We start from the raw sequence: 24,856 nt of genomic DNA, 5'->3' as shown, positions 1-24,856 counted from the left end.
AGTGAGTGCAGCTCTGGAGTATAATACAGCATGTAACTCAGGATCAGTACAGGATAAGTAATGTAATGTATGTACACAGTGACTGCACCAGCAAAATAGTGAGTGCAGCTCTGGAGTATAATACAGGATGTAACTCAGGATCAGTACAGGATAAGTAATGTATGTACACAGTGACTCCACCAGCAGAATAGTGAGTGCAGCTCTGGAGTATAATACAGCATGTAACTCAGGATCAGTACAGGATAAGTAATGTAATGTATGTACACAGTGACTGCATCAGCAGAATAGTGAGTGCAGCTCTGGAGTATACTACAGGATGTAACTCAGGATCAGTACAGGATAAGTAATGTAATGTATGTACACAGTGACTGCATCAGCAGAATAGTGAGTGCAGCTCTGGAGTATAATACAGGAGGTAACTCAGGATCAGTACAGGATCAGTAATGTATGTACACAGTGACTGCACCAGCAGAACAGTGAGTGCAGCTCTGGAGTATAATACAGGATGTAACTCAGGATCAGTACAGGATAAGTAATGTAATGTATGTATACAGTGACTGCACCAGCAGAATAGTGAGTGCAGCTCTGGAGTATAATACAGGATGTAACTCAGGATCAGTACAGGATCAGTAATGCGATGTATGTATAATAATAATAATAGAAGACCCGAAGCTCCGCCCCACGCACCGACGCTGCGCAAGGTCCTGGAAGGGAGAGAGAGCGACACTGACGTCACCAGGACGCGACGCAAGGTCCTCGTCCGGAGCAGCATCAGCGGAGCCGCGGCCTACAGAAGAGGATCGTCGGAAGGTAGGCCGCGCTTAACTGGGGGGGAGGAAGATGTCGGACACGGAGGCGCCCACTACCACCAGCGCAGCTGCAGCAGCAGTGATGCCATTTTCCCTGCCCTACATCCCTGGAGCGGCCTGGCTGCCTAAGTATTCAGGGGAGCCCCATGCCCTAACTGACTTTAAGGAAAGGCTGTACAGTTTGTTCCAAGTCTACCCCCTGACAGAGGAACAGAAGGTCAGCATACTAACAGGGCAGTTAGCTGGCGCAGCCCAAAGGGAGGTAAAGTCATGGCCCACTGAGGAGAAAAGGACCGTGAAGGGTATTCTGGCCCGGCTGCGGGGTACCTTTGACACACGTACCTCCGCTGAAATTAAAATGAGGTTCTATGGATGTAAGCAGCGGGCACAGGACAGCATCAGAGACTATGCCCTAAATCTGCAGGAAGCCTTGAGGGCTATTCAACAAACTGACCCTGGCAGTGTGCAGGAAACGGATAAGCTGCTAACAGAACAATTCATAGAAGGTCTGCTGTCCAGTGCCCACAGGACCCAGCTGCGCCTCATGTTCTTTCAGAACCCTGATCTGACCTTTGCCCAATTCAAGGACATAAGGGTGCTCCGTGAATCCACAACAAGTGGCGCTATAAACCCCCGGCGCCCTGCTCTCACCTACCACCAGGAGGCAGCGCCCTCCCCTATGGACTCTGTGGGGGCTGATGCACAGTCCCTGAACCAAGCCCCGTCGAAAGACCTGCACCACCAAGTCCAGGAGCTGACCAGGAGCGTCGCGGCGTTGACCAGGACCGTCCAGGCGATACAAGTGGACCCATCAAGACCCATCGAGCTGGTTTCAAGTCCGGAGGATGTCCCGTGGTGTCGACAGAGGAGGATCCCGTCGTTCCGAGGGAGGCCCACAGACCGCTACGCAGAGGATGGACAGCCCATTTGCCGTCGATGCAACCAGCCCGGACACATTTCCAGGTACTGTAATTTAAACGGGTCCAACCTGGGGCAGAGGGCCGACCCCCAGGCATAAGATCACCAGGCCCTTATAATTGGCGTGATAAGTACGTTGGGGGGCGCCCGGTTTTACCCGTGGTGCTGGACGGTATCCCCATGAGCGCCTTGCTGGATACTGGGTCGCAAGTAACCACTATCCCTTATGTACTTTTTAAGCAGTATTGGACTGATGCTGATATCCCACGGTATCCAGACAGTAACTTGAGCATCATCGCCAGTAATGGCTTGCCCGTGCCGCAGATGGGGTTCAAGGAGATGACCATTAAAATTGGTAAAGTTGAACTACCGCCACAGGGAGTGATTATTGTGGACATTGACCGTCGTGAAAGTCACCCTAAAATAACTGTGGGTACTAACGTGATTGAAAATTGTCTTTCAGAGGTAATTGTAATTCTACAACAGGTGGCGGTGAATGCTAGTTCCAGCCAACAGAGAGTCCTCAACAAGGAGATAAAAGCCCTGATGAGACGGCAGCAGGTAGAACTGTCTGGTGGTGAGATCGGTAGCGTAAGACTGAGTGACCCATTCCCCATTTCCATGCCTCCCAAAAGTGAAATGATGATCTGGTGTCGGACTGCAATCGGTAAGAGAGGTAGAGACTACCAAGCCATGGTAGAACCCGTGTACTCAGACAGCAGGCCCACCATTTTGACAGCCCGGGGGGTGGTTGATGTCCGTCATGGGAGGGTGCCCGTCCGCATCTTCAACATTGGGGAGAGGGAAGTACACTTACCCAGGTACGCTACACTCGCCAAACTGTTTGTTGTCGAACACAAAGCTATCAGGGCCGTGGAACCCTTGCCTCCATCTCCACAGGCGGAGGGTAATGGCTCCCAGAAACAAAAGGAGGACTGGTGCCAGAAACTCTATGTGGGTGCTGACTCCACTCCCCTGCACCAAAAACAAGGAGTCTACCGGGTGGTACAGGAGTACGAGAGAGTCTTTAGTAAGCACCCGCTAGACTTCGGCAGAGTAAAAGGGATAGAACACCATATCCCCACAGGGAGCCACCCACCAATAAAAGAGAGACACAGGCCTGTACCCCCTGCACATTATCAGAACGCCAAGGGTATGCTGCGGGAAATGAAAGAAGCTGGGGTCATTAGAGATAGCTGTAGCCCCTGGGCAGCCCCCCTGGTTCTGGTAAAAAAGAAAGATGGCACCATGAGAATGTGCGTGGACCATAGACAAATCAACCGTATCACCCACAAAGACACATATCCGCTGCCTAGAATAGAGGAGTCTTTAGCCGCACTAAAATCAGCTAACTTCTTTTCTACTTTGGACCTTACTAGCGGGTACTGGCAGGTTCCTGTGGCAGAGGCTGACAAGGAGAAGACTGCATTCACCACCCCGATGGGACTGAGCGAGTTCAACTGTATGCCTTTCGGGCTCTGCAACGCACCAGGGACCTTCCAGCGGCTGATGGAATGCTGTCTAGGGCACCGAAACTTCGAGACGGTCCTCCTTTACCTGGACGACGTGATCGTCTATTCGAAAACCTACGAGGACCATCTAAAGCACCTGGCCGAGGTGTTCGAAACCCTGGCAGGCTATTGCCTGAAGGTGAAACCATCGAAGTGTCACCTGCTGAAACCAAAGGTCCAGTACCTAGGGCACGTGGTAAGCGCGGAAGGAGTGGCCCCCGACCCTGACAAGGTCACGGCAATCAAGAGCTGGCCAAGCCCCTCGAGCATCAAAGAGGTGAGACAGTTTCTCGGATTGGTAGGCTACTACCGAAGGTTCATCCCCGGGTTCACTAGGATGGCAGCTCCTATGCAGGACCTCCTAATCGGACAGTCTAAGTCCAGGAGCCAAAAGCCGCCCTTCAAGTGGGATAAACCAGAAGAGGAGTCCTTCCGCCAGTTGAAGATGGCCCTCACAGGGGATGAGATCCTGGCCTACCCTGATTATGGTCAGCCTTTCACTCTCCACACGGACGCCAGTAATGTGGGACTGGGAGCAGTACTGTCCCAAAACCAACAGGGCAGAGAAAGGGTGATCGCGTACGCCAGCCGGAAGCTGAGGCCCACCGAGAGGAACTCGGAGAATTACAGCTCCTTCAAGCTAGAATTCTTGGCGGTGGTGTGGGCCGTGACAGAACGCTTCAAGCATTACCTGGCCTCCGCAAAGTTCACCGTGTACACGGACAACAACCCGTTGACACACCTGGACAATGCAAGACTGGGTGCCCTAGAACAGCGGAGGATGGCCCGTCTCTCCAACTATGACTTCGTGATCAAGTACCGGGCTGGCAAAACCAATGCCAACGCTGACGCCCTATCGAGGATGCCTCACTTACCTGAAGGTGACGAAGACCCAGAAGAGCTGGAGGAGGTAGAACTCCCCGCGTTTCACCGGTATGGAGCCGCTCAATACTCCCACCGCGTGAAGGAGGAGGATCTAACAACCGTGATGATCAATCCCCTACCTCACCACAGCTGCGCCGAGACCCAAGATAGTGACCCTGCCATCCGCCTGGTGAAAGATCTGCTGACCCAGGAGGACGCCCGCATGGATCCGGATGCTCCAGAGGAAGCCAAGCAGCTGTGGAAGGAGAAGAGCAAGCTGTTCCTCTACGAAGGCAAGCTGTGCAGAAGGATTGTCAACCACCGGACGCACGAGCTGACCTGGCAAGTCGTGGTCCCAAGGCGGGATGCAGCTATGGTCCTGGGGGCTTACCATGACAGAGCGGGGCACTTCGGTTGGAAGAAACTGGAGTTCCTGCTAAGAGGAAGGTTCTTTTGGGTCGGCATGAGAGGAGCTGTAGAAAAATGGTGCAGAGACTGTGGCCCTTGTCACCTAAGGAGCAAGGACCGTGCCAGCCAGAAGACACCCTTGAGGCCCATCGTCACCACACAGCCTCTTGAGCTGGTAGCTCTGGACCATGTCAAATTGGCTCCCAGCCAGTCAGGATACATGTATGCCCTGACAATCGTGGACCACTATTCCCGTTTTCTAGTGGTGGTCCCGGTAAAGGACTTGAGAGCCCAAACAGCGGCCAGAGCCTTCCAGCAATACTTCTGCCGTCCACACGGGTATCCGGAACAGGTCCTGACAGACTAGGGTCCAGCGTTCGAGGCTGAAATCTTCCAGGAGTTCTGCAACCTCTATGGCTGTAAGAAGATTCGGACAACGCCTTACCACCCACAAACCAACGGGATGTGTGAGAAGATGAACAATATAGTTATTGATCTCCTGAAGACGTTGCCCCTGGAGGAACGCAGCCTGTGGCCAGAAAAACTGCCGGACCTGATAGACTTATACAATCATATCCCGGTGAATGCTACCAACTGCACCCCGGCTTACCTGATGCGAGCCAGACCAGGTAAGCTGCCCGTAGACCTGGAGATGGGAGTCCTGACGCCTGAAGACACCTTCCCGGATGCGGACTGGGATACGGAAAGGCAACTGCAGTACAAGAAGGTACAGGAGAGTGTGGAGAGGAGCCTGGCCCAGGTGAGAGAACGGCAAGAAAGACTCTTCAACCAACACGCCCCTGCTGGTCCCCTAGAACCTGGTGAGCAGGTCCTGAAGCGGAAGAGAAGGCTACATAAGTTGGACGACCAGTGGGAAAGGGAACCATACACCGTACTGCAGTCTGATCACGACAACCCGAAGGTGTACGTGATCACCAAGGACGGAGGAGAAACCACTAGTACCGTCTCCAGGGACCACCTCAAAAGATGCCCCGAGCAACTCCGTAGTGCAGAAGAGGATCAAAGTGACCTTGAACCCGCAGAGGACAAGGAAGAAATGATCAGCACCGTTCTTGGAGAGTTCCCTCAGTCCTGGACTCGAATAAATGATGCCATAGTGGTACCCGTCCTGCATTTCCTGCAACCGGCACAGCAACAACTAACACCAGAGCCGGAAGGTGAAGAGGAGCAAGCGGTTCCAGAGGCAGAAGAGCCTGTATCAGCAGCCCAGGAGAGTCAACCCTCTGCTGACAGTGAGCCTGCCATGCCTGCGGTAAGCCAAAGAACCTGCAGACAGCTGCCTGCCCTACCTGTACACCCAGCTGGTAGCTGTACCCCTAACGCTAGTGGGGAAAGCCAAGTCGGTCCACCACCAGACAGTGGGTTAAGGAGATCAACCAGGAGCACAAAGGGGCAGATACCCGCTCGCTGGAAAATATAGAGCGCACTAAGATTGTAAATAACCCTGTTGCCAAATGTTGAAATGTTTGCAAAGTTACGTGCATGTTTGGTAATTCTGTGTTTCAGTTTCTTGCAGTTACCGTAAGGACTCACAGGTTATGGACTTTTTATAACCGGGACCTTGTATGGACTGCGTTCGGAGCCTGACCAAGGAATGAACTAAGACTGTGAAGGACTTGGGGTAGGACAGACCCCCACCTGGTTAAGGCTCCCCGTTGTGCTGGTGATAAGGACACCCGGTCACAGACCACACTGTGACCTTAAGAACTCAAGCTGTGCATCGTCTGTCTGATAATGTTTTATGGTTATGCATGTTATTCTTTATTTACTGTTTAGTCCCGGAGTACTAAATTTTACTAAGGGGGAATGTGTCACCCTGGCCTGGATGCCACAAAATATATTAAAGCTGTGTCTGAGAGCAAGGGGGAGGTTCTCTAGTCAGGGGAACATTAGCATGCAGTACCTCCTGTCTCAGGCCAGTAGGGGGAGCAGGCTGCCCCTATAAAAACTGGTACTGGGGGCAGGGTTAGAGAGAACTGGATGACCTGTCTCAGTACTGAGACGTGTCCCGGAGCAGAGCAGGGACAGAAAGTTGTATTGCACCTAAGAGGAAGTGTGGCAGGAGGAGAGCCACAAGCCAGAGACAAGAGGCGAAGTGAGCCTGTCTTAGCAGATAAAGGACTTAATTTACCAGACTTTGGTGTCTGAGGCTGGGAGGATTCCACATCCCACAGCAGATAACCAGTCCGCAGGGGACTGTATGTTCCTTGGCCTAAGAAACCTGGAGGCTCTGCCACAACAGAAGGGACCAGTAAAGCCGTACCAGGCCGGGAGCAGAAAGGAACCCACGTCGCAGGCCATACAGGCGAGAGTACACGGAAAGCTCGGAAACGTGGGCTGTTACCCTATAAGGAGGAGATAGCCAGAAGGAGCACAGAAAGCACGGTAGGCCTACACCCTCACCCTGACCAGGGCCAATTTCCCCATTGCTCTCAGACATCCAGGTCCCCTCCTAGCCGGGACTGTTTATGGGTCAGTTTACTTGTTTTAGTAAAGACCCTGGACTGCAACCTGTTGTCTGTGTGCTCCTTCACGCCTCCAGCACTACCGGTACTGGGACTCTCACCACCATCACTCCCACCATCCATTATACTGCCCTGGGGCCGCACTCTTCCCGTGGGGAGTCACACTACTCTAGCTGCACACCTCATCAGCCCCAGCTGTCTGCATGCAGCAGCGGTTCCTAATAACCGCAATCCACGGGTGGCGTAGTCGGACATAATCATCAGCACATAACGGACTACCACTGGCCTGACCACCCTGAGCCACGGAACCGGGTTGCCACTACTACTCCCACTACTCCCTATTGTCCGAATCCGAGTGCCCCACGGCCCAGGGGGCGAGTCATGTACACAGTGACTCCACCAGCAGAATAGTGAGTGCAGCTCTGGAGTATAATACAGAATGTAACTCAGGATCAGTACAGGATAAGTAATGTAATGTATGTACACAGTGACTGCATCAGCGGAATAGTGAGTGCAGTTCTGGAGTATAATACAGGATGTAACTCAGGATCAGTACAGGATAAGTAATGTAATGTATGTACACAGTGACAGCACCAGCAGAATAGTGAGTGCAGCTCTGGAGTATAATACAGGATGTAACTCAGGATCAGTACAGGATAAGTAATGTAATGTATGTACACAGTGACTGCACCAGCAGAATAGTGAGTGCAGCTCTGGAGTATAATACAGGAGATAACTCAGGATCAGTACAGGATCAGTAATGCGATGTATGTATAATAATAATAATAATTTTTATTTTTATAGCACCAACATATTCCGCAGCACTTTACAAATTTTAGGGGGGGACTTATACGGACAATACAGAATAAGCATATCTCATATCGAAAGGAGTGAGGGCCCTGCTCGCAAGCTTACAGTCTATGAACGCAGTGACTGCACCAGCAGAATAGTGAGTGCAGCTCTGGAGTATTATACAGGATATAACTCAGGATCAGCATAGGATAAGTAATGTAATGTATGTACACAGTGACTGCACCAGCAGAATAGTGAGTGCAGCTCTGATCAGCTGTTGCTCAGTGTGCTGATTGCGGGTGTGGTGCCTGCAGATCTTGCTGTGTGCTCCTGATCTCTCTGAGAACCAACACCTCTCCACCCGAGGATCTGCTCTCTCTCCTACCCAGGGAGGGAGTGGGTTTCCTGGGATGAGTGATGGAGCTAAGTCCCAGGCTTCTGCTTCCCGAACCAGGCCGGCGGGGGGCAGAAGAAACCAGCAACCGGCCTGCACATCGGAGGACTCGGGGGTGAGACGCTCCACCAGGAGTCGCAGCAATGTGGCTCCTACTCCCCCCGGGACTGTGGAGACTCACAGAAGCCGCAAGGCTTCCAGCATGGAGGTGAAGCCTGACAGCGGCGTGCAAAATGGCGCTCCTTCCGGATGAAAGCTGAGTGCTCACGGAGGTGAGGCCGACCTCCCTGAGGGGGGTTGGGGGCTGCAGGGACCCAGGGAGTCTGTGTCCACCTATGCCTCCCGGGTCATGATCCACCTCCGTGAGTATGAAGATGCAAGTAAGCTGGTCAGGAGGCTTCAGGAGGAGCTGCGCTGCACAAGCGCAAAAGCTGCGGGGGCCTCCAAACAGAGGAAGACAAAGCTTCAAGCGGAGGTAAAGAGGCTCACCAGTGAAAGTCATCTGCTGGAACTTAGGAAAGCTGACATCAGGGAGCAGAGTGGTCCTTTTAAGGAAAAACTGATTAATGAAGACCGCTTCTGAGAAATGGCTGATAACAGAGAGCAGAGGCAGATGGGGCTGCAGCCTGAGAGCCAGTTGGATGATGAGAGAGATGATGACCAGCAGGAAGCCCCACCTGGCAGCCTGCAAAGTCACCCGCAGGCCACGTGCAGCGAGCTCCCTGCAGGACAGGCGACAATGACATCCGGTTGCAGTTTTGCCGGCTCTGGGGAGGACAGTGACAGCAGCGGCCAGGGAGGGGCGCTAATGGCGGAAATAAAGCTCCTGGAGTCCCCAGTGTGCCTCCAAAACTTCCATCTTGGTGACAATCTACCAGAAGAGGCACATGGGGGCCACAAAAAGGCTAAGAAGACCAAGCCAAAGCTGCAGGAAGCGGTAAGCTATGTCTATGCCCCCCTCCCTGTACCCCCTGAGTCGGCGGCAGGCTCAGCTCGCTGTATAAGCCCCGTTGCCCAGCCCAGCCCGGGTCCTGCTGTGGATCCGGTGCAAAGGCGCGGGGAGATTGCACAGCGCAGTAGTGAGGCGCAGAGCTCCGTCTCTGCTTGTAGTAGCGGGGACGCAGCAGGAGGTGCATCAGCCGAGAGGCTGGACAGTGAGGGCGGCCCGGCGGCGGGCGTTCGGTCAGGCCACGATGCTGTGGTGCGCTCCTCAGTGGGAGGGGGGAGCGGCCCGGTGTTGGGGGCAGCTCCGGTAGCCCCGGCGCCTCTGAATGCTGTTGCCGCTGATCACTTAGTTGAGAAGCGGCGGCAGTGTGAGGGGGCTGTCGGGGCTTTGCGTTCCAGTCCTCCCACCAAAGTGCTATTCTGTGGTTCGTCTTCGGTGGAGGGGCAGTGATGCATGTCCTCCAAGGTCTAAAGTTGTGGAGCTCCTGCTGAGGATGGGCTTCAAGGCGATTGACATCTACGCCTTGATACATTCCTATTCCACGCATGAGTTTGATGTCAGCTTTGTTCGGCCGGAGGGGCTCGAGCTCTTCTGGACGAATTATGAGTTGGCAAAAAATTAGCCCGGCTGGCGAGACTTTGCCGTTCAGGCAGTGTCTCGCCAAAACCAGATCAAGAAAGTGACCGTGATGACTCGTAACGAGTCGCTTTCTTGTTATGACATCATGACGTGGCTTGGTCGGTATGGAGAGGTGGTGGAGATGCCAAAGAAAAACCGCGACGAGTTTGGTATCTGGTCAGGGGCCTGGATGTTTATGGTAAAACTTAAGCGTTCAGGTGGTACGGTTGCCCACATTCCATCATCTGCCTTCCTGGGTAGGGATCGTATCCTGGTCTTCTACCAGGGGCAACCGAAGCTCTGTCACAGGTGCGGCGACCCCACACACTTCAGTGCAAACTGCACTGTGCATAAATGTGCGTGGTGTGGGGGTGTCGGCCATCTTGCTGCCTCTTGTGTGGAGATTAGGTGCCACCTGTGTGGTGAGTTAGGTCACCCATTCAGCCGTTGTCCTCGCTCCTTCGCTAATGCAGTCGAGACCCCGGTGGGAGAAAGCCGTGAGGCCGATTCTGCTGGGGAGGGGACTAGCAGGGGTGGGGGAGCTGAGGGGCCAGGGAAGAAAAGCAATAAAAAGACCCCTGCCCAGCTGAGGCATCTAGACAAGCGCAGACAGGAGAGGGAGTGAGGCGAGCCACAGGATACTGGGGCGGCCCCTGTCCTGGATGCCAGTGTTGCTGCTGAGGCCCCGAGGGATGATGAGTTGGATGAGGAGGTCAGGAGGATCCACAGGAAGGAAACCGCCTCTGCCTCAGAATCCTCCCATTATGAAAGTATGGATGAGGATAATAAGCGGTGGCTAGAGAACAAACGTAAGCTCGGCACCAAAAAGAAGAGAAAGAAGGGAGATAAAACATCTTCTCCCCCTCTGACCAAGGTACCAAAGGAAGGTAAAACTGACTGCCCTCTGGTTGGTCTTTCTAACCGGTTCCAAGCCCTTGATAACATCTCTTCCTCTGAAGAGGAGGCTGAGGGTGAGGTTCCGGCTTCGGCAGAGCTTACAGGGGGTGCCGAGTCTCCTTCTCCTGGCGATGCAAGGTCCTTGGGGGGAGGGACTGGCCCAGAGTCCGGAGACGAGGACGAAAAAAGAAGGAAAAATGTGGGAATGGACACCTCTGTGTCATTAAAGAGAGGGAAGGATTCCTCCTCTGAGGCAGAGGATAAGGGTAGTGGGAAGAAGAAAGCCATCTAACTCAATCACCAATGATGGCAGTACCCACTCCGTTGACGCTGGCATCCATTAATGTCGCCAGCATTAAGTCAAATATGGCTAGATTTGCGGCCTTTGATTTTCTCAGCCGGGTTGTAGCTGACATTTTCTTTTTGCAAGAGACCAGGCTGTCAAATATGGCAGAGGTGTTTATAGCTAAGAGGGAGTGGAGACTCGGGCCCTCCTATTGGTCTCTTGCGGCCAAGCCATATAGCGGAGTGGCGGTCCTTTTTACCGCACCGGTAGAATGCCGACGGGTTATTGAGTTAGAAATGGGGAGGTGCCTGATATTAGATGTCCTCATGAAGGGACAAGAGCTCCGGCTCATTAACATCTATGGTCCCCAATCTAAGTGGGACCGGAAGTGTCTCTTTATGAGGATCAAGCCCTACCTTTTTACGAGTCGGCAGGTCGTCTTTGGAGGGGACTTTAACACTGTCACGAGGCCCCGGGATAGAGGAGGTTCCAGAGACAAGCTGACTTATGATAGCGTCACCCTTAATAATATAGCTAGTGAGGCTCGTCTGGTGGATGTCCACATCCGGCACACCGCAGGCCACGAGGGGTTCACCTATCATAGAGGTAACTGTAGGTCCAGGATAGACAGGTTTTATTTAAAGGAGGAAGCCGTCTCTTCAGCAGTATCTGTTGTTGAGGTAGAGTTCTCCGATCACTGTATAATTTTGTTTTCCCTGAATGTTACAGAGACCCCCTGGATGGGAAGAGGCTTTTGGAGGCTCAATTCGTCTCTCTTGGAAGAAGCGGAGATAAGACAGTCCTTTGAGGATTTTCTTCAGAGCCAGGTACCCTTACTGGATCTTTGTAGTAGTAAGTCAGAGTGGTGCAAGATGTCAGTGAATAGTAAAGTTGTTACAGGACTGGTTGACACTGCGGGTTCCCTGAAAAGATCCTGGAGGTCGTCAGATCCTTCTACTCGCACCTCTTGGGGAAGAGGGATCTGGATTGGGATGAGATGTCGGCTTTTCTGGCTGAAGCCGTCCCCGAACCAGGGGTAGACCCCTCTCATGGCGTTTTGACAGAGATGATCAGGGAAGAGGAAGTTAAGTTGGCGATTGAAGAGCTTGCCCTGAAGAAATCTCCCGGTCCAGATGGCTTAACATCTGAATTCTATAAGACCTTTAAAGACGCCTTGGTTCCCCTCTTGACTGAGGTATTCAATGAGTGTCTTTCCTCGGGCACTCTGCCAAAGTCAATGAGGAGGTCTGCTCTGATCATCTTGTCAAAGGGTAAGGACCCATCTTGCATTGAGAATTGGCGTCCCATAGCGCTTCTCAATGCAGACAGGAAGGTTTTGGCAAAGGTTCTTTTTAATCGGCTGGTGAAATTTGTGCCCCGACTCCTTTCGGGAGCCCAGCATTGCTCTGTTTCAGGCCGCAGTACAATTAGTGCTGTACTCTGTGTCCGAGAGGCGGTGGAGCAGGGTAGGGCTGGAAACTGGAAGGGGTACATGCTGTCATTGGACCAGGCAAAAGCATTTCATCGGGTTAATCATGAGTACCTCTGGTCTGTCCTTCTGAGGTATGGCCTGCCGGGGGGGTTTGTTGATTGGCTTAAGACCTTGTACGCTGGGGCAGAGAGTTTCCCGCTTGTGAACGGTTGGATTGGCAGCTCTTTTGAGGTTGGGTGTGGTGTTCGCCAGGGTTGTCCCTTGAGCCCACTGCTGTACGTGTTTGCGATTGACCCGCTTCTTAGGAGGGTGGAGCGTGGACCATTGGCTGGGATCGGGATGGACCAGGCAGCACCGGAAGCCACTCTGAGAGTGGTGGCGTATGCCGATGACGTCACCGTTTTTGTTTCCTCTGATGGGGAGGCAGAATGGCTGATGTCAGAGGTAAATCGCTACTCGGAGGCATCCGGGTCCAAGATCAACCGCGATAAGTGTGAGAGTCTCTGGTTGGGAGGAGGAGATCCTGTTTTTGATCTCCCAGACACCCTTCCAGGACCCAAAGTCTCTGCAAAAGTTCTTGGCATCGAATTTGGCCAGGGGGATTACCCCAAACAAAATTGGGACAGCAGGCTAGAGATCGCCACTCAGAAGGTGAACCAATGGAAGGGTTGGTCTTTGACCCTAAGGGAAAGGGTAAACCTGATCAAAACTTATCTGCTCCCTTTGTTGATCTATCTGGGCAGTGTGTGCATCTTGCCGGAGCCTCTCTAGACTCGGGTCTACAGTTTGTTCTTCCAACTGTTATGGGGGAATAGACTGAACCTGGTCAAGTGGGAGGTTACTTACCGTACGAGGAGACTAGGAGGGTTGGGTATGGTCAACTCTGTGGTATTCCTTGTGAATACCTTCATTAAGATCAATATTGCAAACCTCTGGAAAGAGAGGGCTCCTCCGTGGGTATTCTCCTGTAAGGGATGGTTTCAGCCTTTCTTCCAGGAATGGGAGACAGGAGGGCAAGTGAAGGATCTACGCACACCACATGGACATCTCCCGGCTTACGCTACCGTGGTTCTGAAGGTAATTCGCCGGTGGGGTCTGGGAATGTGGGAGGTCAGGACTCTGCCAAGGAAGCTCCTTGACAAAAGGGTTCTGTTGACCCATTTTCAGAGGCCTCTGGCGCTCAGGGATTGCCCAAGTCGGGATCTTGGGGTGGGTCTGCATCTTTTGAATTCTATCAGGATCCCCTCGAAGGTTTGGGACTTGGCTTGGCGCTGCTTCCATGGGAAACTGTGTGTGAGGGACAATCGGAAGTGTAGGAGCTCTGAGGACAGGAACTGTCCTCGGGAACATTGTGGTACCATGCTAGAAAGCATGGACCACTTCCTGCTTTGTTGTCCCATTAACACAGAGGTGTACAACAGGGTGGGCGCCTCCATTGGCTGGTCCCGGCTGGCCGGTCTCTCTTATGCGGAATGGCCCTATGGAGCATTCGGGGACCTGGGTGGTCGGGACCGCTGCACCTTATTTCTAGTTAGCGCAGTGGTTAGGTATCACACGTGGAACGCACGGTGCTTAGTATCGACGCAACGGAAAATCCTCCCAGTGGACGATGTGTTTAGGACCATACTCGGTGACCTGGTGAAGGTGCGTTCTCTGGAGTATGAGAGACTGGGTACACGGAGGGCCGCTCTCCTCTGGAGGGGCTTTTCTTTTAGTGTGCCCTAGTCTGGTCATCTCCTCTCCTGGTGGTGGGCTGCTGCTGACACCATAGATTTTTGTTTTGTTTTGATCAGTAGACAGTGATGTAGGGCTGCAGGCGCCAAACTTGGGCTTTGTCAGTTGTGGTTATTGTATTGTTTGTTGTTGTATTGTTTGTTTCTGTATATATTGTATATAAGGATATGGATTTGGGTGTAGGTGTTAGGTTGGTTGGTGGGAAAAGGGGGGAGGTGGGTTCATCTTGTGGGAAACTGGTTATTTGGGGGAAAACTGGCACTGCCTGATATGGCCTATGGACATTGGACATGGACTGAGGCATGAGACGCAGGACCAGCTCTCAGGTCAGTGCCGGGGTTGGGAATGGTGGGCTTGAGTGTGGGATGCTAAGTTTAATCTTGTATTTATTTTATATTTTATATTAATTAAAAAAATTAAAAAAAAAAAGTATATGTATATATTAGTTTGTATATATTTTTGTCGGCTATTGGCTTTTGTTTATTTTACTTATTATGTTGTTATTATTTGTTTGGTAACCGGACCAGATGTCATGGTGTAGGTGGTTATTATTGTGTATATATGTATAATATGTGTGAGAGGAGAGAGGGAGCGGCTGGACCAGTTCATTACATTGTTTATTTTCTGGTTATTAATTTTCTTATGTTTCTGTTATTATTATTGTTATGTTTTTCATTTTTATAATAAAAAGATCTACAGGATGTAACTCAGGATCAGTAATGTAATGTATGAACACAGTGACTGCACCAGCAGAATAGTGAGTGCAGCTCTGGAGTATAATACAGGACGTAACTCAGGATCAGTACAGGATACGTAATGTAATGTATGTACACAGTGACTGCACCAGCAGAATAGTGAGTGCAGCTCTGGAATATAATACAGGAGGTAACTCAGGATCAGTACAGGATAAGTAATGTATGTACACAGTGACTGCACCAGCCGAAGAGTGAGTGCAGCTCTGGAGTAAAATACAGGATGTAACTCAGGATCAGTACAGGATAAGTAATGTATGTACACAGTGACTGCACCAGCCGAAGAGTGAGTGCAGCTCTGGAGTAAAATACAGGATGTAACTCAGGATCAGTACAGGATAAGTAATGTATGTACACAGTGACTGCACCAGCCGAAGAGTGAGTGCAGCTCTGGAGTATAATACAGGATGTAACTCAGGATCAGTACAGGATAAGTAAGGTAATGTATGAACACAGTGACTGCACCAGCAGAATAGCGAGTGCAGCTCTGGAGTATAATACAGAATGTAACTCAGGATCAGTACAGGATCAGTAATGTAATGTATGTACACAGTGACTGCACCAGCAGAATAGTGAGTGCAGCTCTGGAGTATAATACAGAATGTAACTCAGGATCAGTACAGGATACGTAATGTAATGTATGTACACAGTGACTGCACCAGCAGAATAGTGAGTGCAGCTCTGGAATATAATACAGGAGGTAACTCAGGATCAGTACAGGATAAGTAATGTATGTACACAGTGACTGCACCAGCCGAAGAGTGAGTGCAGCTCTGGAGTAAAATACAGGATGTAATTCAGGATCAGTACAGGATCAGTAATGTAATCTATGTACACAGAGACTGCACCAGCAGAATAGTGAGTGCAGCTCTGGAGTATAATACAGGAGGTAACTCAGGATCAGTACAGGATAAGTAATGTATGTACACAGTGACTGCACCAGCCGAAGAGTGAGTGCAGCTCTGGAGTATAATACAGGATGTAACTCAGGATCAGTACAGGATAAGTAATGTAATGTATATACACAGTGACTGCACCAGCCGAAGAGTGAGTGCAGCTCTGGAGTATAATACAGGACGTAACTCAGGATCAGTACAGGATAAGTAAGGTAATGTATGAACACAGTGACTGCACCAGCAGAATAGTGAGTGCAGCTCTGGAGTATAATACAGAATGTAACTCAGGATCAGTACAGGATCAGTAATGTAATGTATGTACACAGTGACTGCACCAGCAGAATAGTGAGTGCAGCTCTGGAGTATAATACAGAATGTAACTCAGGATCAGTACAGGATACGTAATGTAATGTATGTACACAGTGACTGCACCAGCAGAATAGTGAGTGCAGCTCTGGAATATAATACAGGAGGTAACTCAGGATCAGTACAGGATAAGTAATGTATGTACACAGTGACTGCACCAGCCGAAGAGTGAGTGCAGCTCTGGAGTAAAATACAGGATGTAACTCAGGATCAGTACAGGATCAGTAATGTAATGTATGTACACAGAGACTGCACCAGCAGAATAGTGAGTGCAGCTCTGGAGTATAATACAGGAGGTAACTCAGGATCAGTACAGGATAAGTAATGTATGTACACAGTGACTGCACCAGCCGAAGAGTGAGTGCAGCTCTGGAGTATAATACAGGACGTAACTCAGGATCAGTACAGGATAAGTAAGGTAATGTATGAACACAGTGACTGCACCAGCAGAATAGTGAGTGCAGCTCTGGAGTATAATACAGAATGTAACTCAGGATCAGTACAGGATTAGTAATGTAATGTATGTACACAGTGACTGCACCAGCAGAATAGTGAGTGCAGCTCTGGAGTATAATACAGAATGTAACTCAGGATCAGTACAGGATACGTAATGTAATGTATGTACACAGTGACTGCACCAGCAGAATAGTGAGTGCAGCTCTGGAGTATAATACAGGAGGTAACTCAGGATCAGTACAGGATAAGTAATGTATGTACACAGTGACTGCACCAGCCGAAGAGTGAGTGCAGCTCTGGAGTATAATACAGGACGTAACTCAGGATCAGTACAGGATAAGTAAGGTAATGTATGAACACAGTGACTGCACCAGCAGAATAGTGAGTGCAGCTCTGGAGTATAATACAGAATGTAACTCAGGATCAGTACAGGATCAGTAATGTAATGTATGTACACAGTGACTGCACCAGCAGAATAGTGAGTGCAGCTCTGGAGTATAATACAGAATGTAACTCAGGATCAGTACAGGATACGTAATGTAATGTATGTACACAGTGACTGCACCAGCAGAATAGTGAGTGCAGCTCTGGAATATAATACAGGAGGTAACTCAGGATCAGTACAGGATAAGTAATGTATGTACACAGTGACTGCACCAGCCGAAGAGTGAGTGCAGCTCTGGAGTAAAATACAGGATGTAACTCAGGATCACTACAGGATCAGTAATGTAATGTATGTACACAGTGACTGCACCAGCAGAATAGTGAGTGCAGCTCTGGAGTATAATACAGGATGTAACTCAGGATCAGTACAGGATAAGTAATGTAATGTATGTACCCAGTGACTGCACCAGCAGAATAGTGAGTGCAGCTCTGGAGTATAATGCAGGATGTAACTCAGAATCAGAACAGGATAAGTAATGTAATGTATGTTCACAGTGACTGCACCAGCAGAATAGTGAGTGCAGCTCTGGAGTATAATACAGGAGGTAACTCAGGATCACTACAGGATAAGTAATGTAATGTATGCACACAGTGACTGCACCAGCAGCATAGTGAGTGCTGCTCTGGCATATAATACAGGATGTAACTCAGGATCAGTGCAGGATAAGTAATGTAATGTATGTACACAGTGACTGCACCAGCAGAATAGTGAGTGTAGCTCTGGAGCATAATACAGGATGTAACTCAGGATCAGTGCAGGATAAGTAATGTAATGTATGTACACAGTGACTGCGCCAGCAGAATAGTGAGTGCAGTTCTGGAGGATAATACAGGATGTAACTCAGGATCAGTACAGGATAAGTAATGTAATGTATGTACACAGTGACTGCACCAGCAGAATACTGAGTGAAGCTCTGGAGTATAATACAGGATGTAACTCAGGATCAGTACAGGATCAGTAATGCGATGTATGTACACAGTGACTGCACCAGCAGAATAGTGAGTGCAGCTCTGGAGTATAATACAGGATGTAACTCAGGATCAGTGCAGGATAAGTAATGTAATGTATGGACACAGTGACTGCACCAGCAGAATAGTGAGTGCAGCTCTGGAGTATAATACAGGATGTAACTCAGGATCAGTACAGGATCAGTAATGCAATGTATGTACACAGTGACTGCACCTGCAGAATAGTGAGTGCAGCTCTGGAGTATAATACAGGATGTAACTCAGGATCAGTACAGGATCAGTAATGTATGTGCACAGTGACTGCACCAGCAGAGTAGTGAGTGCAGCTCTGGGGTATAATACAGAATGTAACTCAGGATCAGTACAGGATAAGTAATGTAATGTATTTACACAGTGACTGCACCAGCAGAATAGTGAGTGCAGCTCTGGAGTATAATACAGGATGTAACTCAGGATCAGTACAGGATAAGTAATGTAATGTATGTACACAGTGACTGCACCAGCAGAATAGTGAGTGCAGCTCTGGAGTATAATACAGGATGTAACTCAGGATCAGTAAAGGATAAGTAATGTAATGTATGTACACAGTGACTGCTTCAGCAGAATAGTGAGTGCAGCTCTGGAGTATAATACAGGATGTAACTCAGGATCAGTACAGGATAAGTAATGTATGTACACAGTGACTGCACGAGCAGAATAGCGAGTGCAGTTCTGGAGTATAATACAGGATGTAACTCAGGATCAGTACAGGATAAGTAATGTATGTACACAGTGACTGCACGAGCAGAATAGCGAGTGCAGTTCTGGAGTATAATACAGAATGTAACTCAGGATCAGCACAGGATCAGTAATGCAATGTAGGTACACAGTGACTGCACCAGCAGAATAGTGAGTGCAGCTCTGAAGTGTAATACAGGATGTAACTCAGGATCAGTACTGGATCAGTAATGCAATGTATGTACACAGTGACTGCACCAGCAGAATAGTGAGTACTGCTCTGGGGTATAATACAGGATGTAACTCATGATCAGTAATGTAATGCATGTACACAGTGACTGCAACAGCAGAGTAGTGAGTGTAGCTCTGGGGTATAATACAGGATGTAACTCAGGATCAGTACAGTATAAGTAATGTAATGTATGTACACAGTAACTGCAATAGCAGAATAATGAGTGCAGCTCAGGAGTATAATAAAGGATGCAGGGGCGGACACTGACAGTTTGGGGCCCCTGTGCAGGAAATGTGTCTGGGCCCCCTCCTTTTATGGCAACAAAGCTACACATATACAGTACAGACCAAAAGTTTGGACACACCTTCTCATTTAAAGATTTTTCTGTATTTTCATGACTATGAAAATTGTACATTCACACTGAAGGCATCAAAACTATGAATTAACACATGTGGAATTATATAGTTAACAAAAAAGTGTGAAACAACTGAAAATATGTCTTATATTCTAGGTTCTTCAAAGTAGCCGCCTTTTGCTTTGATGACTGCTTTGCACACTCTTGGCATTCTCTTGATGAGCTTCAAGAGGTAGTCACCGGAAATGGTCTTCCAACAATCTTGAAGGAGTTCCCAGAGATGCTTAGCACTTGTTGGCCCTTTTGCCTTCACTCTGCGGTCCAGCTCACCCCAAACCATCTTGATTGGGTTCAGGTCTGGTGACTGTGGAGGCCAGGTCATCTGGCGTAGCACCCCATCACTCTCCTTCTTGGTCAAATAGCCCTTACACAGCCTGGAGGTGTGTTTGGGGTCATTGTCCTGTTGAAAAATAAATGATGGTCCAACTAAACTCAAACCGGATGGAATAGCATGCCGCTGCAAGATGCTGTGGTAGCCATGCTGGCTCAGTATGCCTTCAATTTTGAATAAATCCCCACAGTGTCACCAGCAAAGCACCCCCACACCATCACACCTCCTCCTCCATGCTTCACGGTGGGAACCAGGCATGTAGAGTCCATCCGTTCACCTTTTCTGCGTCGCACAAAGACACGGTGGTTGGAATCAAAGATCTCAAATTTGGACTCATCAGACCAAAGCACAGATTTCCACTGGTCTAATGTCCATTCCTTGTGTTCTTTAGCCCAAACAAGTCTCTTTTGCTTGTTGCCTGTCCTTAGCAGTGGTTTCCTAGCAGCTATTTTACCATGAAGGCCTGCTGCACAAAGTCTCCTCTTAACAGTTGTTGTAGAGATGTGTCTGCTGCTAGAACTCTGTGTGGCATTGACCTGGTCTCTAATCTGAGCTGCTGTTAACCTGCAATTTCTGGGGCTGGTGACTCGGATAAACTTATCCTCAGAAGCAGAGGTGACTCTTGGTCTTCCTTTCCTGGGGCGGTCCTCATGTGAGCCAGTTTCTTTGTAGCGCTTGATGGTTTTTGCAACTGCACTTGGGGACACTTTCAAAGTTTGCCCAATTTTTCGCACTGACTGACCTTCATTTCTTAAAGTAATGATGGCCACTCGTTTTTCTTTACTTAGCTGCTTTTTTCTTGCCATAATACAAATTCTAACAGTCTATTCAGTAGGACTATCAGCTGTGTATTCACCAAACTTCTGCACAACACAACTGATGGTCCCAACCCCATTTATAAGGCAAGAAATCCCACTTATTAAACCTGACAGGGCACACCTGTGAAGTGAAAACCATTTCCGGTGACTACCTCTTGAAGCTCATCAAGAGAATGCCAAGAGTGTGCAAAGCAGTCATCAAAGCAAAAGGTGGCTACTTTGAAGAACCTAGAATAAAAGACATATTTTCAGTTGTTTCACACTTTTTTGTTAAATATATAATTCCACATGTGTTAATTCATAGTTTTGATGCCTTCAGTGTGAATGTACAATTTTCATAGTCATGAAAATACAGAAAAATCTTTAAATGAGAAGGTGTGGTCAAACTTTTGGTCTGTACTGTGTATATAGCCACATAATATATACAGGTGCATCTCATTAAATTAGAATATCATCAAAAAGTTAATTTATTTCAGTTCTTCAATACAAAAAGTGAAACTCATATATTCTATAGAGTCATTTCAAAAAGAGTGATCTGTTTCAAGTGTTTATTTCTGTTAATGTTGATGATTATGGCTTACAGCCAATGAAAACACAAAAGTCATTATCTCAGTAAATTAGAATACTTTATAACAACAGCTTGAAAAATGTTTTTAAAATCCGAAATGTTGGTCTACTGAAATGTATGTTCAGTAAATGCCCACAATACTTGGACGGAGGTCCTTTTGCATCAATTACTGCATCAATGCGGCAATGTGGCATGGAGGCGATCAGCCTGTGGCACTGCTGAGGGGTTATGGAAGCCCAGGTTGCTTTGATAGCAGCCTTCAGCTCGTCTGCATTGTTGGGTCTGGGGTCTCTCATCTTTCTCTGACAATACCCCATAGATTCTCTATGGGGTTAAGGTCAGGCGAGTTTGCTGCCAATCAAGCACAGTGATACTGTTGTGTGTAAACCAGGTATTGGTACTTTTGGCAGTGTGGACAGGGGCCAAGTCCTGCTGGAGAATTGAATTTTCAATTTTCATTTCCAAAAAGCTTGTCGGCAGAGGGAAGCATGAAGTGCTCTAAAATTTCCTGGTAGACGGCTGCGCTGACTTTGGTCTTGATAAAACATAGTGGACCTACACCAGCAGATGACATGGCTCCCCAAACCATCACTGATTGTGGAAACTTCACACTAGACCTCCAGCAGCTTGGATTGTGGCCTCTCCACTCTTCCTCCAGACTCTGGGACCTTGTGGAGTGTGTCAGTGACTGCCTTCTGGACATCTGTCAAGTCAGCAGTCTTCCCCATGATTGTGGAGTCTACTGAAACAAACTAAGGGACCTTTTAAAATGCTTAGGAAGCCTCTGGAGGTGTTTTTGTTAATCATTTTAATTTACTGAGATAATGACTTTTGTGTTTTCATTGACTGTAAGCCATAATCATCAACATTAACAGAAATAAACACTTGAAATAGATCACTCTGTGTGTAATGACTCTATATAATAGATCACTCTGTGTGTAATGTCTTTATATAATATATGAGTTTCAATTTTTGTATTGAAGAACTGAAATAAATTAACTTTTTGATGATATTCTAATTTAGTCTCCTTTATTATGTATATTGATGTCCCTTATTACACAGTGCCCTACCTTGTTATGTACAGCACCATCCCTTACATATCGGATAATATAGCGTCCTGTTTTTTATTACATAGCGTCCTCTCTTGTTAGATATTTAATGCAATGACGGCTGATGGAGCATGGGAAAGCTTATTTTCTAATGAAGGAGCTGATGGACTGTTTTTCAGCTCAGATGCTGCCTTACCAGCTCCTCCATCAGTAGTCATTTTATATCTAATGACTATGTAATAGTAGAGGGTGCTGTGACTGACAAAAATAACAAGAATACGCTATGTAAGGGACAGCATTGTGCATAACAACAGAGGCAGCTATATAATAAGAGATGGCACCATATATAACTAGAGAGGATGGTATGTAATAAAGGATGGTATACATAATACAAGATGAAACTATGCAACTAAGGCTGGCGCTATACATAATAAGTGAGTACACTATATACTAAGGGACTATGCTATTCATAATAAGTGAGTACATTATATACTAAGGGACTATACTATACATAATAAGGCTACATTCCTGTATCCGTGTGTAGTATCGGTGTGTGGCCCGCTTTTACAGATGCATTGAGCATGTCCTTTTCCGATCCTCAAAATCGGATCAGAACAGGACATTCTCTGACCCTCACAGATCTCATTCTCAGATCTGTGATTTTCACAGATGTGTGAATGGACCCAGAAAACTCTATGAGTCCGTGTGCTGTCCAATAAAAAAATCTGGCAGCTCACGGACATTTCACACAAATGTGAGAATGTGGCCTAAGGGATTTTACATGTAACTTTATCACTCCAAGTCACACAGTGCAGATGCAGAATAAAATTTACATCCAGGCACTTACCGCTGACGTCTCATCTGATCATCTGAGTCGGTTTCTGCTGCTTCTTCTCCATCTGGTCAGACCTTCATGTCGACATCTCCCAGCGACAACTTATCTTTTCACGATGAACACCGCAGCCCTAAAAATAATAAGGTCACATATATTGTATACATACATGTGTCTCCCCCGCACTGCGCCCCTGAATACACATATGTACCCCACCATTAATATACTATTAGCCACGCACCAATCAAAATATATCCACCATTGTCATCTCCCCCACCTCCACTATTGTCTTCTCCCCCACCTCCATCGTTGCTCTACCCCATCCCCATCATTGCTCTTCCAACCTCCATCATTGCTCTTCCCACCTCCATCATTGTTCTACCCATCATTGCTCCCCCCACTCCATCATTGCTCTCCCCCACCTCCATCATTGTTCTCCCTCATCCCCATCATTGTCATCTCTCCACCTTTATCATTGCTCTTCCCATCCCCATCATTGCTCTCCCCCACGTCCATCATTGCTCTCCCCCATCCCCATCATTGCTCTCCCCACCTACATCATTGCTCTTCTCACCTCAATCATTGTTCTCCCCATCATTGTTCTCCTCATCCCCATCATTGCTCTCCCCCACTCCATCATTGATGTCCCCATCATTGCTCTCCCCCACTCCACTATTGCTCTCTCCCACCTCCATCATTGTTCTCCCTCATCCCCATCATTGTCCTCTCCCCACCTTCATCATTGCTCTCCCCCATCCCCATCATTGCTCCCCCCCACGTCTATCATTGTTCTCCCCATCCCCATCATTGCTCTCCCCACATCCATCATTGATCTTCCCACCTCCATCATTGTTCTCCACCATCATTGTTCTCCCCATCCCCATCATTGCTCTCTCCCACCTCCATCATTGTTCTCCCTCATCCCCATCATTGTCCTCTCTCTCACCTTCATCATTGGTCTCCCCATCCCCATCATTGCTATCCCCCATCCCAATCATTGCTCTCCCCATCCCCATCATTGGTCTCCACCATCCCCATCATTGCTCTAACCCATCCCCATCATTGCTCTCCCCACCTCCATCATTGCTCTTCCCACCTCCATCATTGCTCTCCCCACCCCCATCATTGCTCTCCCCACCCCATCATTTCTCTCCCTCATCCCCATCATTGCTCTCCCCATACCCATCATTGTTCTCCACAACATTGATCTCCGCAATCCCCATCATTGTTTTCCCTCATCCCCATCATTGTTCTCCCTTATTCCCATCATTGTTATCTCCCCCATCCCCATCGTTGCCTCCACCACCTCCATCATCATTGTTCTCCCTCATCCCCATCATTGTTATCTCCCCCATTCCGATCATTGTTATCTCCTCCATACCCATCATTGTCTCCCCCACCTCCATCATCATTATTCTCCCTCATGCCCATCATTGTTATCTCCCCAATCCCCATCATTATCTCACCCACCAACCCTCATTGTCCTGGACCTCTCCCCAGTGTATAAGTAAAAAAAACAAACAAAAAAACAACACTTACCTCTCAGCTTGTTCCCCTGCAGCATCGTCGTTGCCAGCAACTTTCTCTCTGACACAGGACCGCACTGCATGATGATGTCATCAAGCCGGACAAGCCTGTGTCAGGGAGAAAGTGCCAGGCAGGAAGCAGATGATGGATCCCTCAGCTATTTTCCTCCTGTCAGCAGTGGAGCTGCAGGGATTGCTCCCTGCCCACCGCACACGATGAGGGCAATCTGGCCATAGGTCCCCCGGAGCCTCGGGATCGAAGAAGCAGGCCAGATTGCCCTCATTATTAGCTGCTCTGCAAGGGCCCCCCTCCACCTCTGGGCCCCGGTGGAGCTGCACCAGTTGCACTGGCGGTATGTCCGCCCCTGACAGTATGTAACTCCGGATCTG

This window comes from Phyllobates terribilis, unplaced genomic scaffold, assembly GCF_046119375.1.
Source record: "Phyllobates terribilis strain yellow unplaced genomic scaffold, ASM4611937v1 Scaffold_7__3_contigs__length_470593459, whole genome shotgun sequence".
Taxonomy (NCBI): Eukaryota; Metazoa; Chordata; class Amphibia; order Anura; family Dendrobatidae; genus Phyllobates; species Phyllobates terribilis.
Note: the sequence above shows the minus strand (reverse complement) of the source record.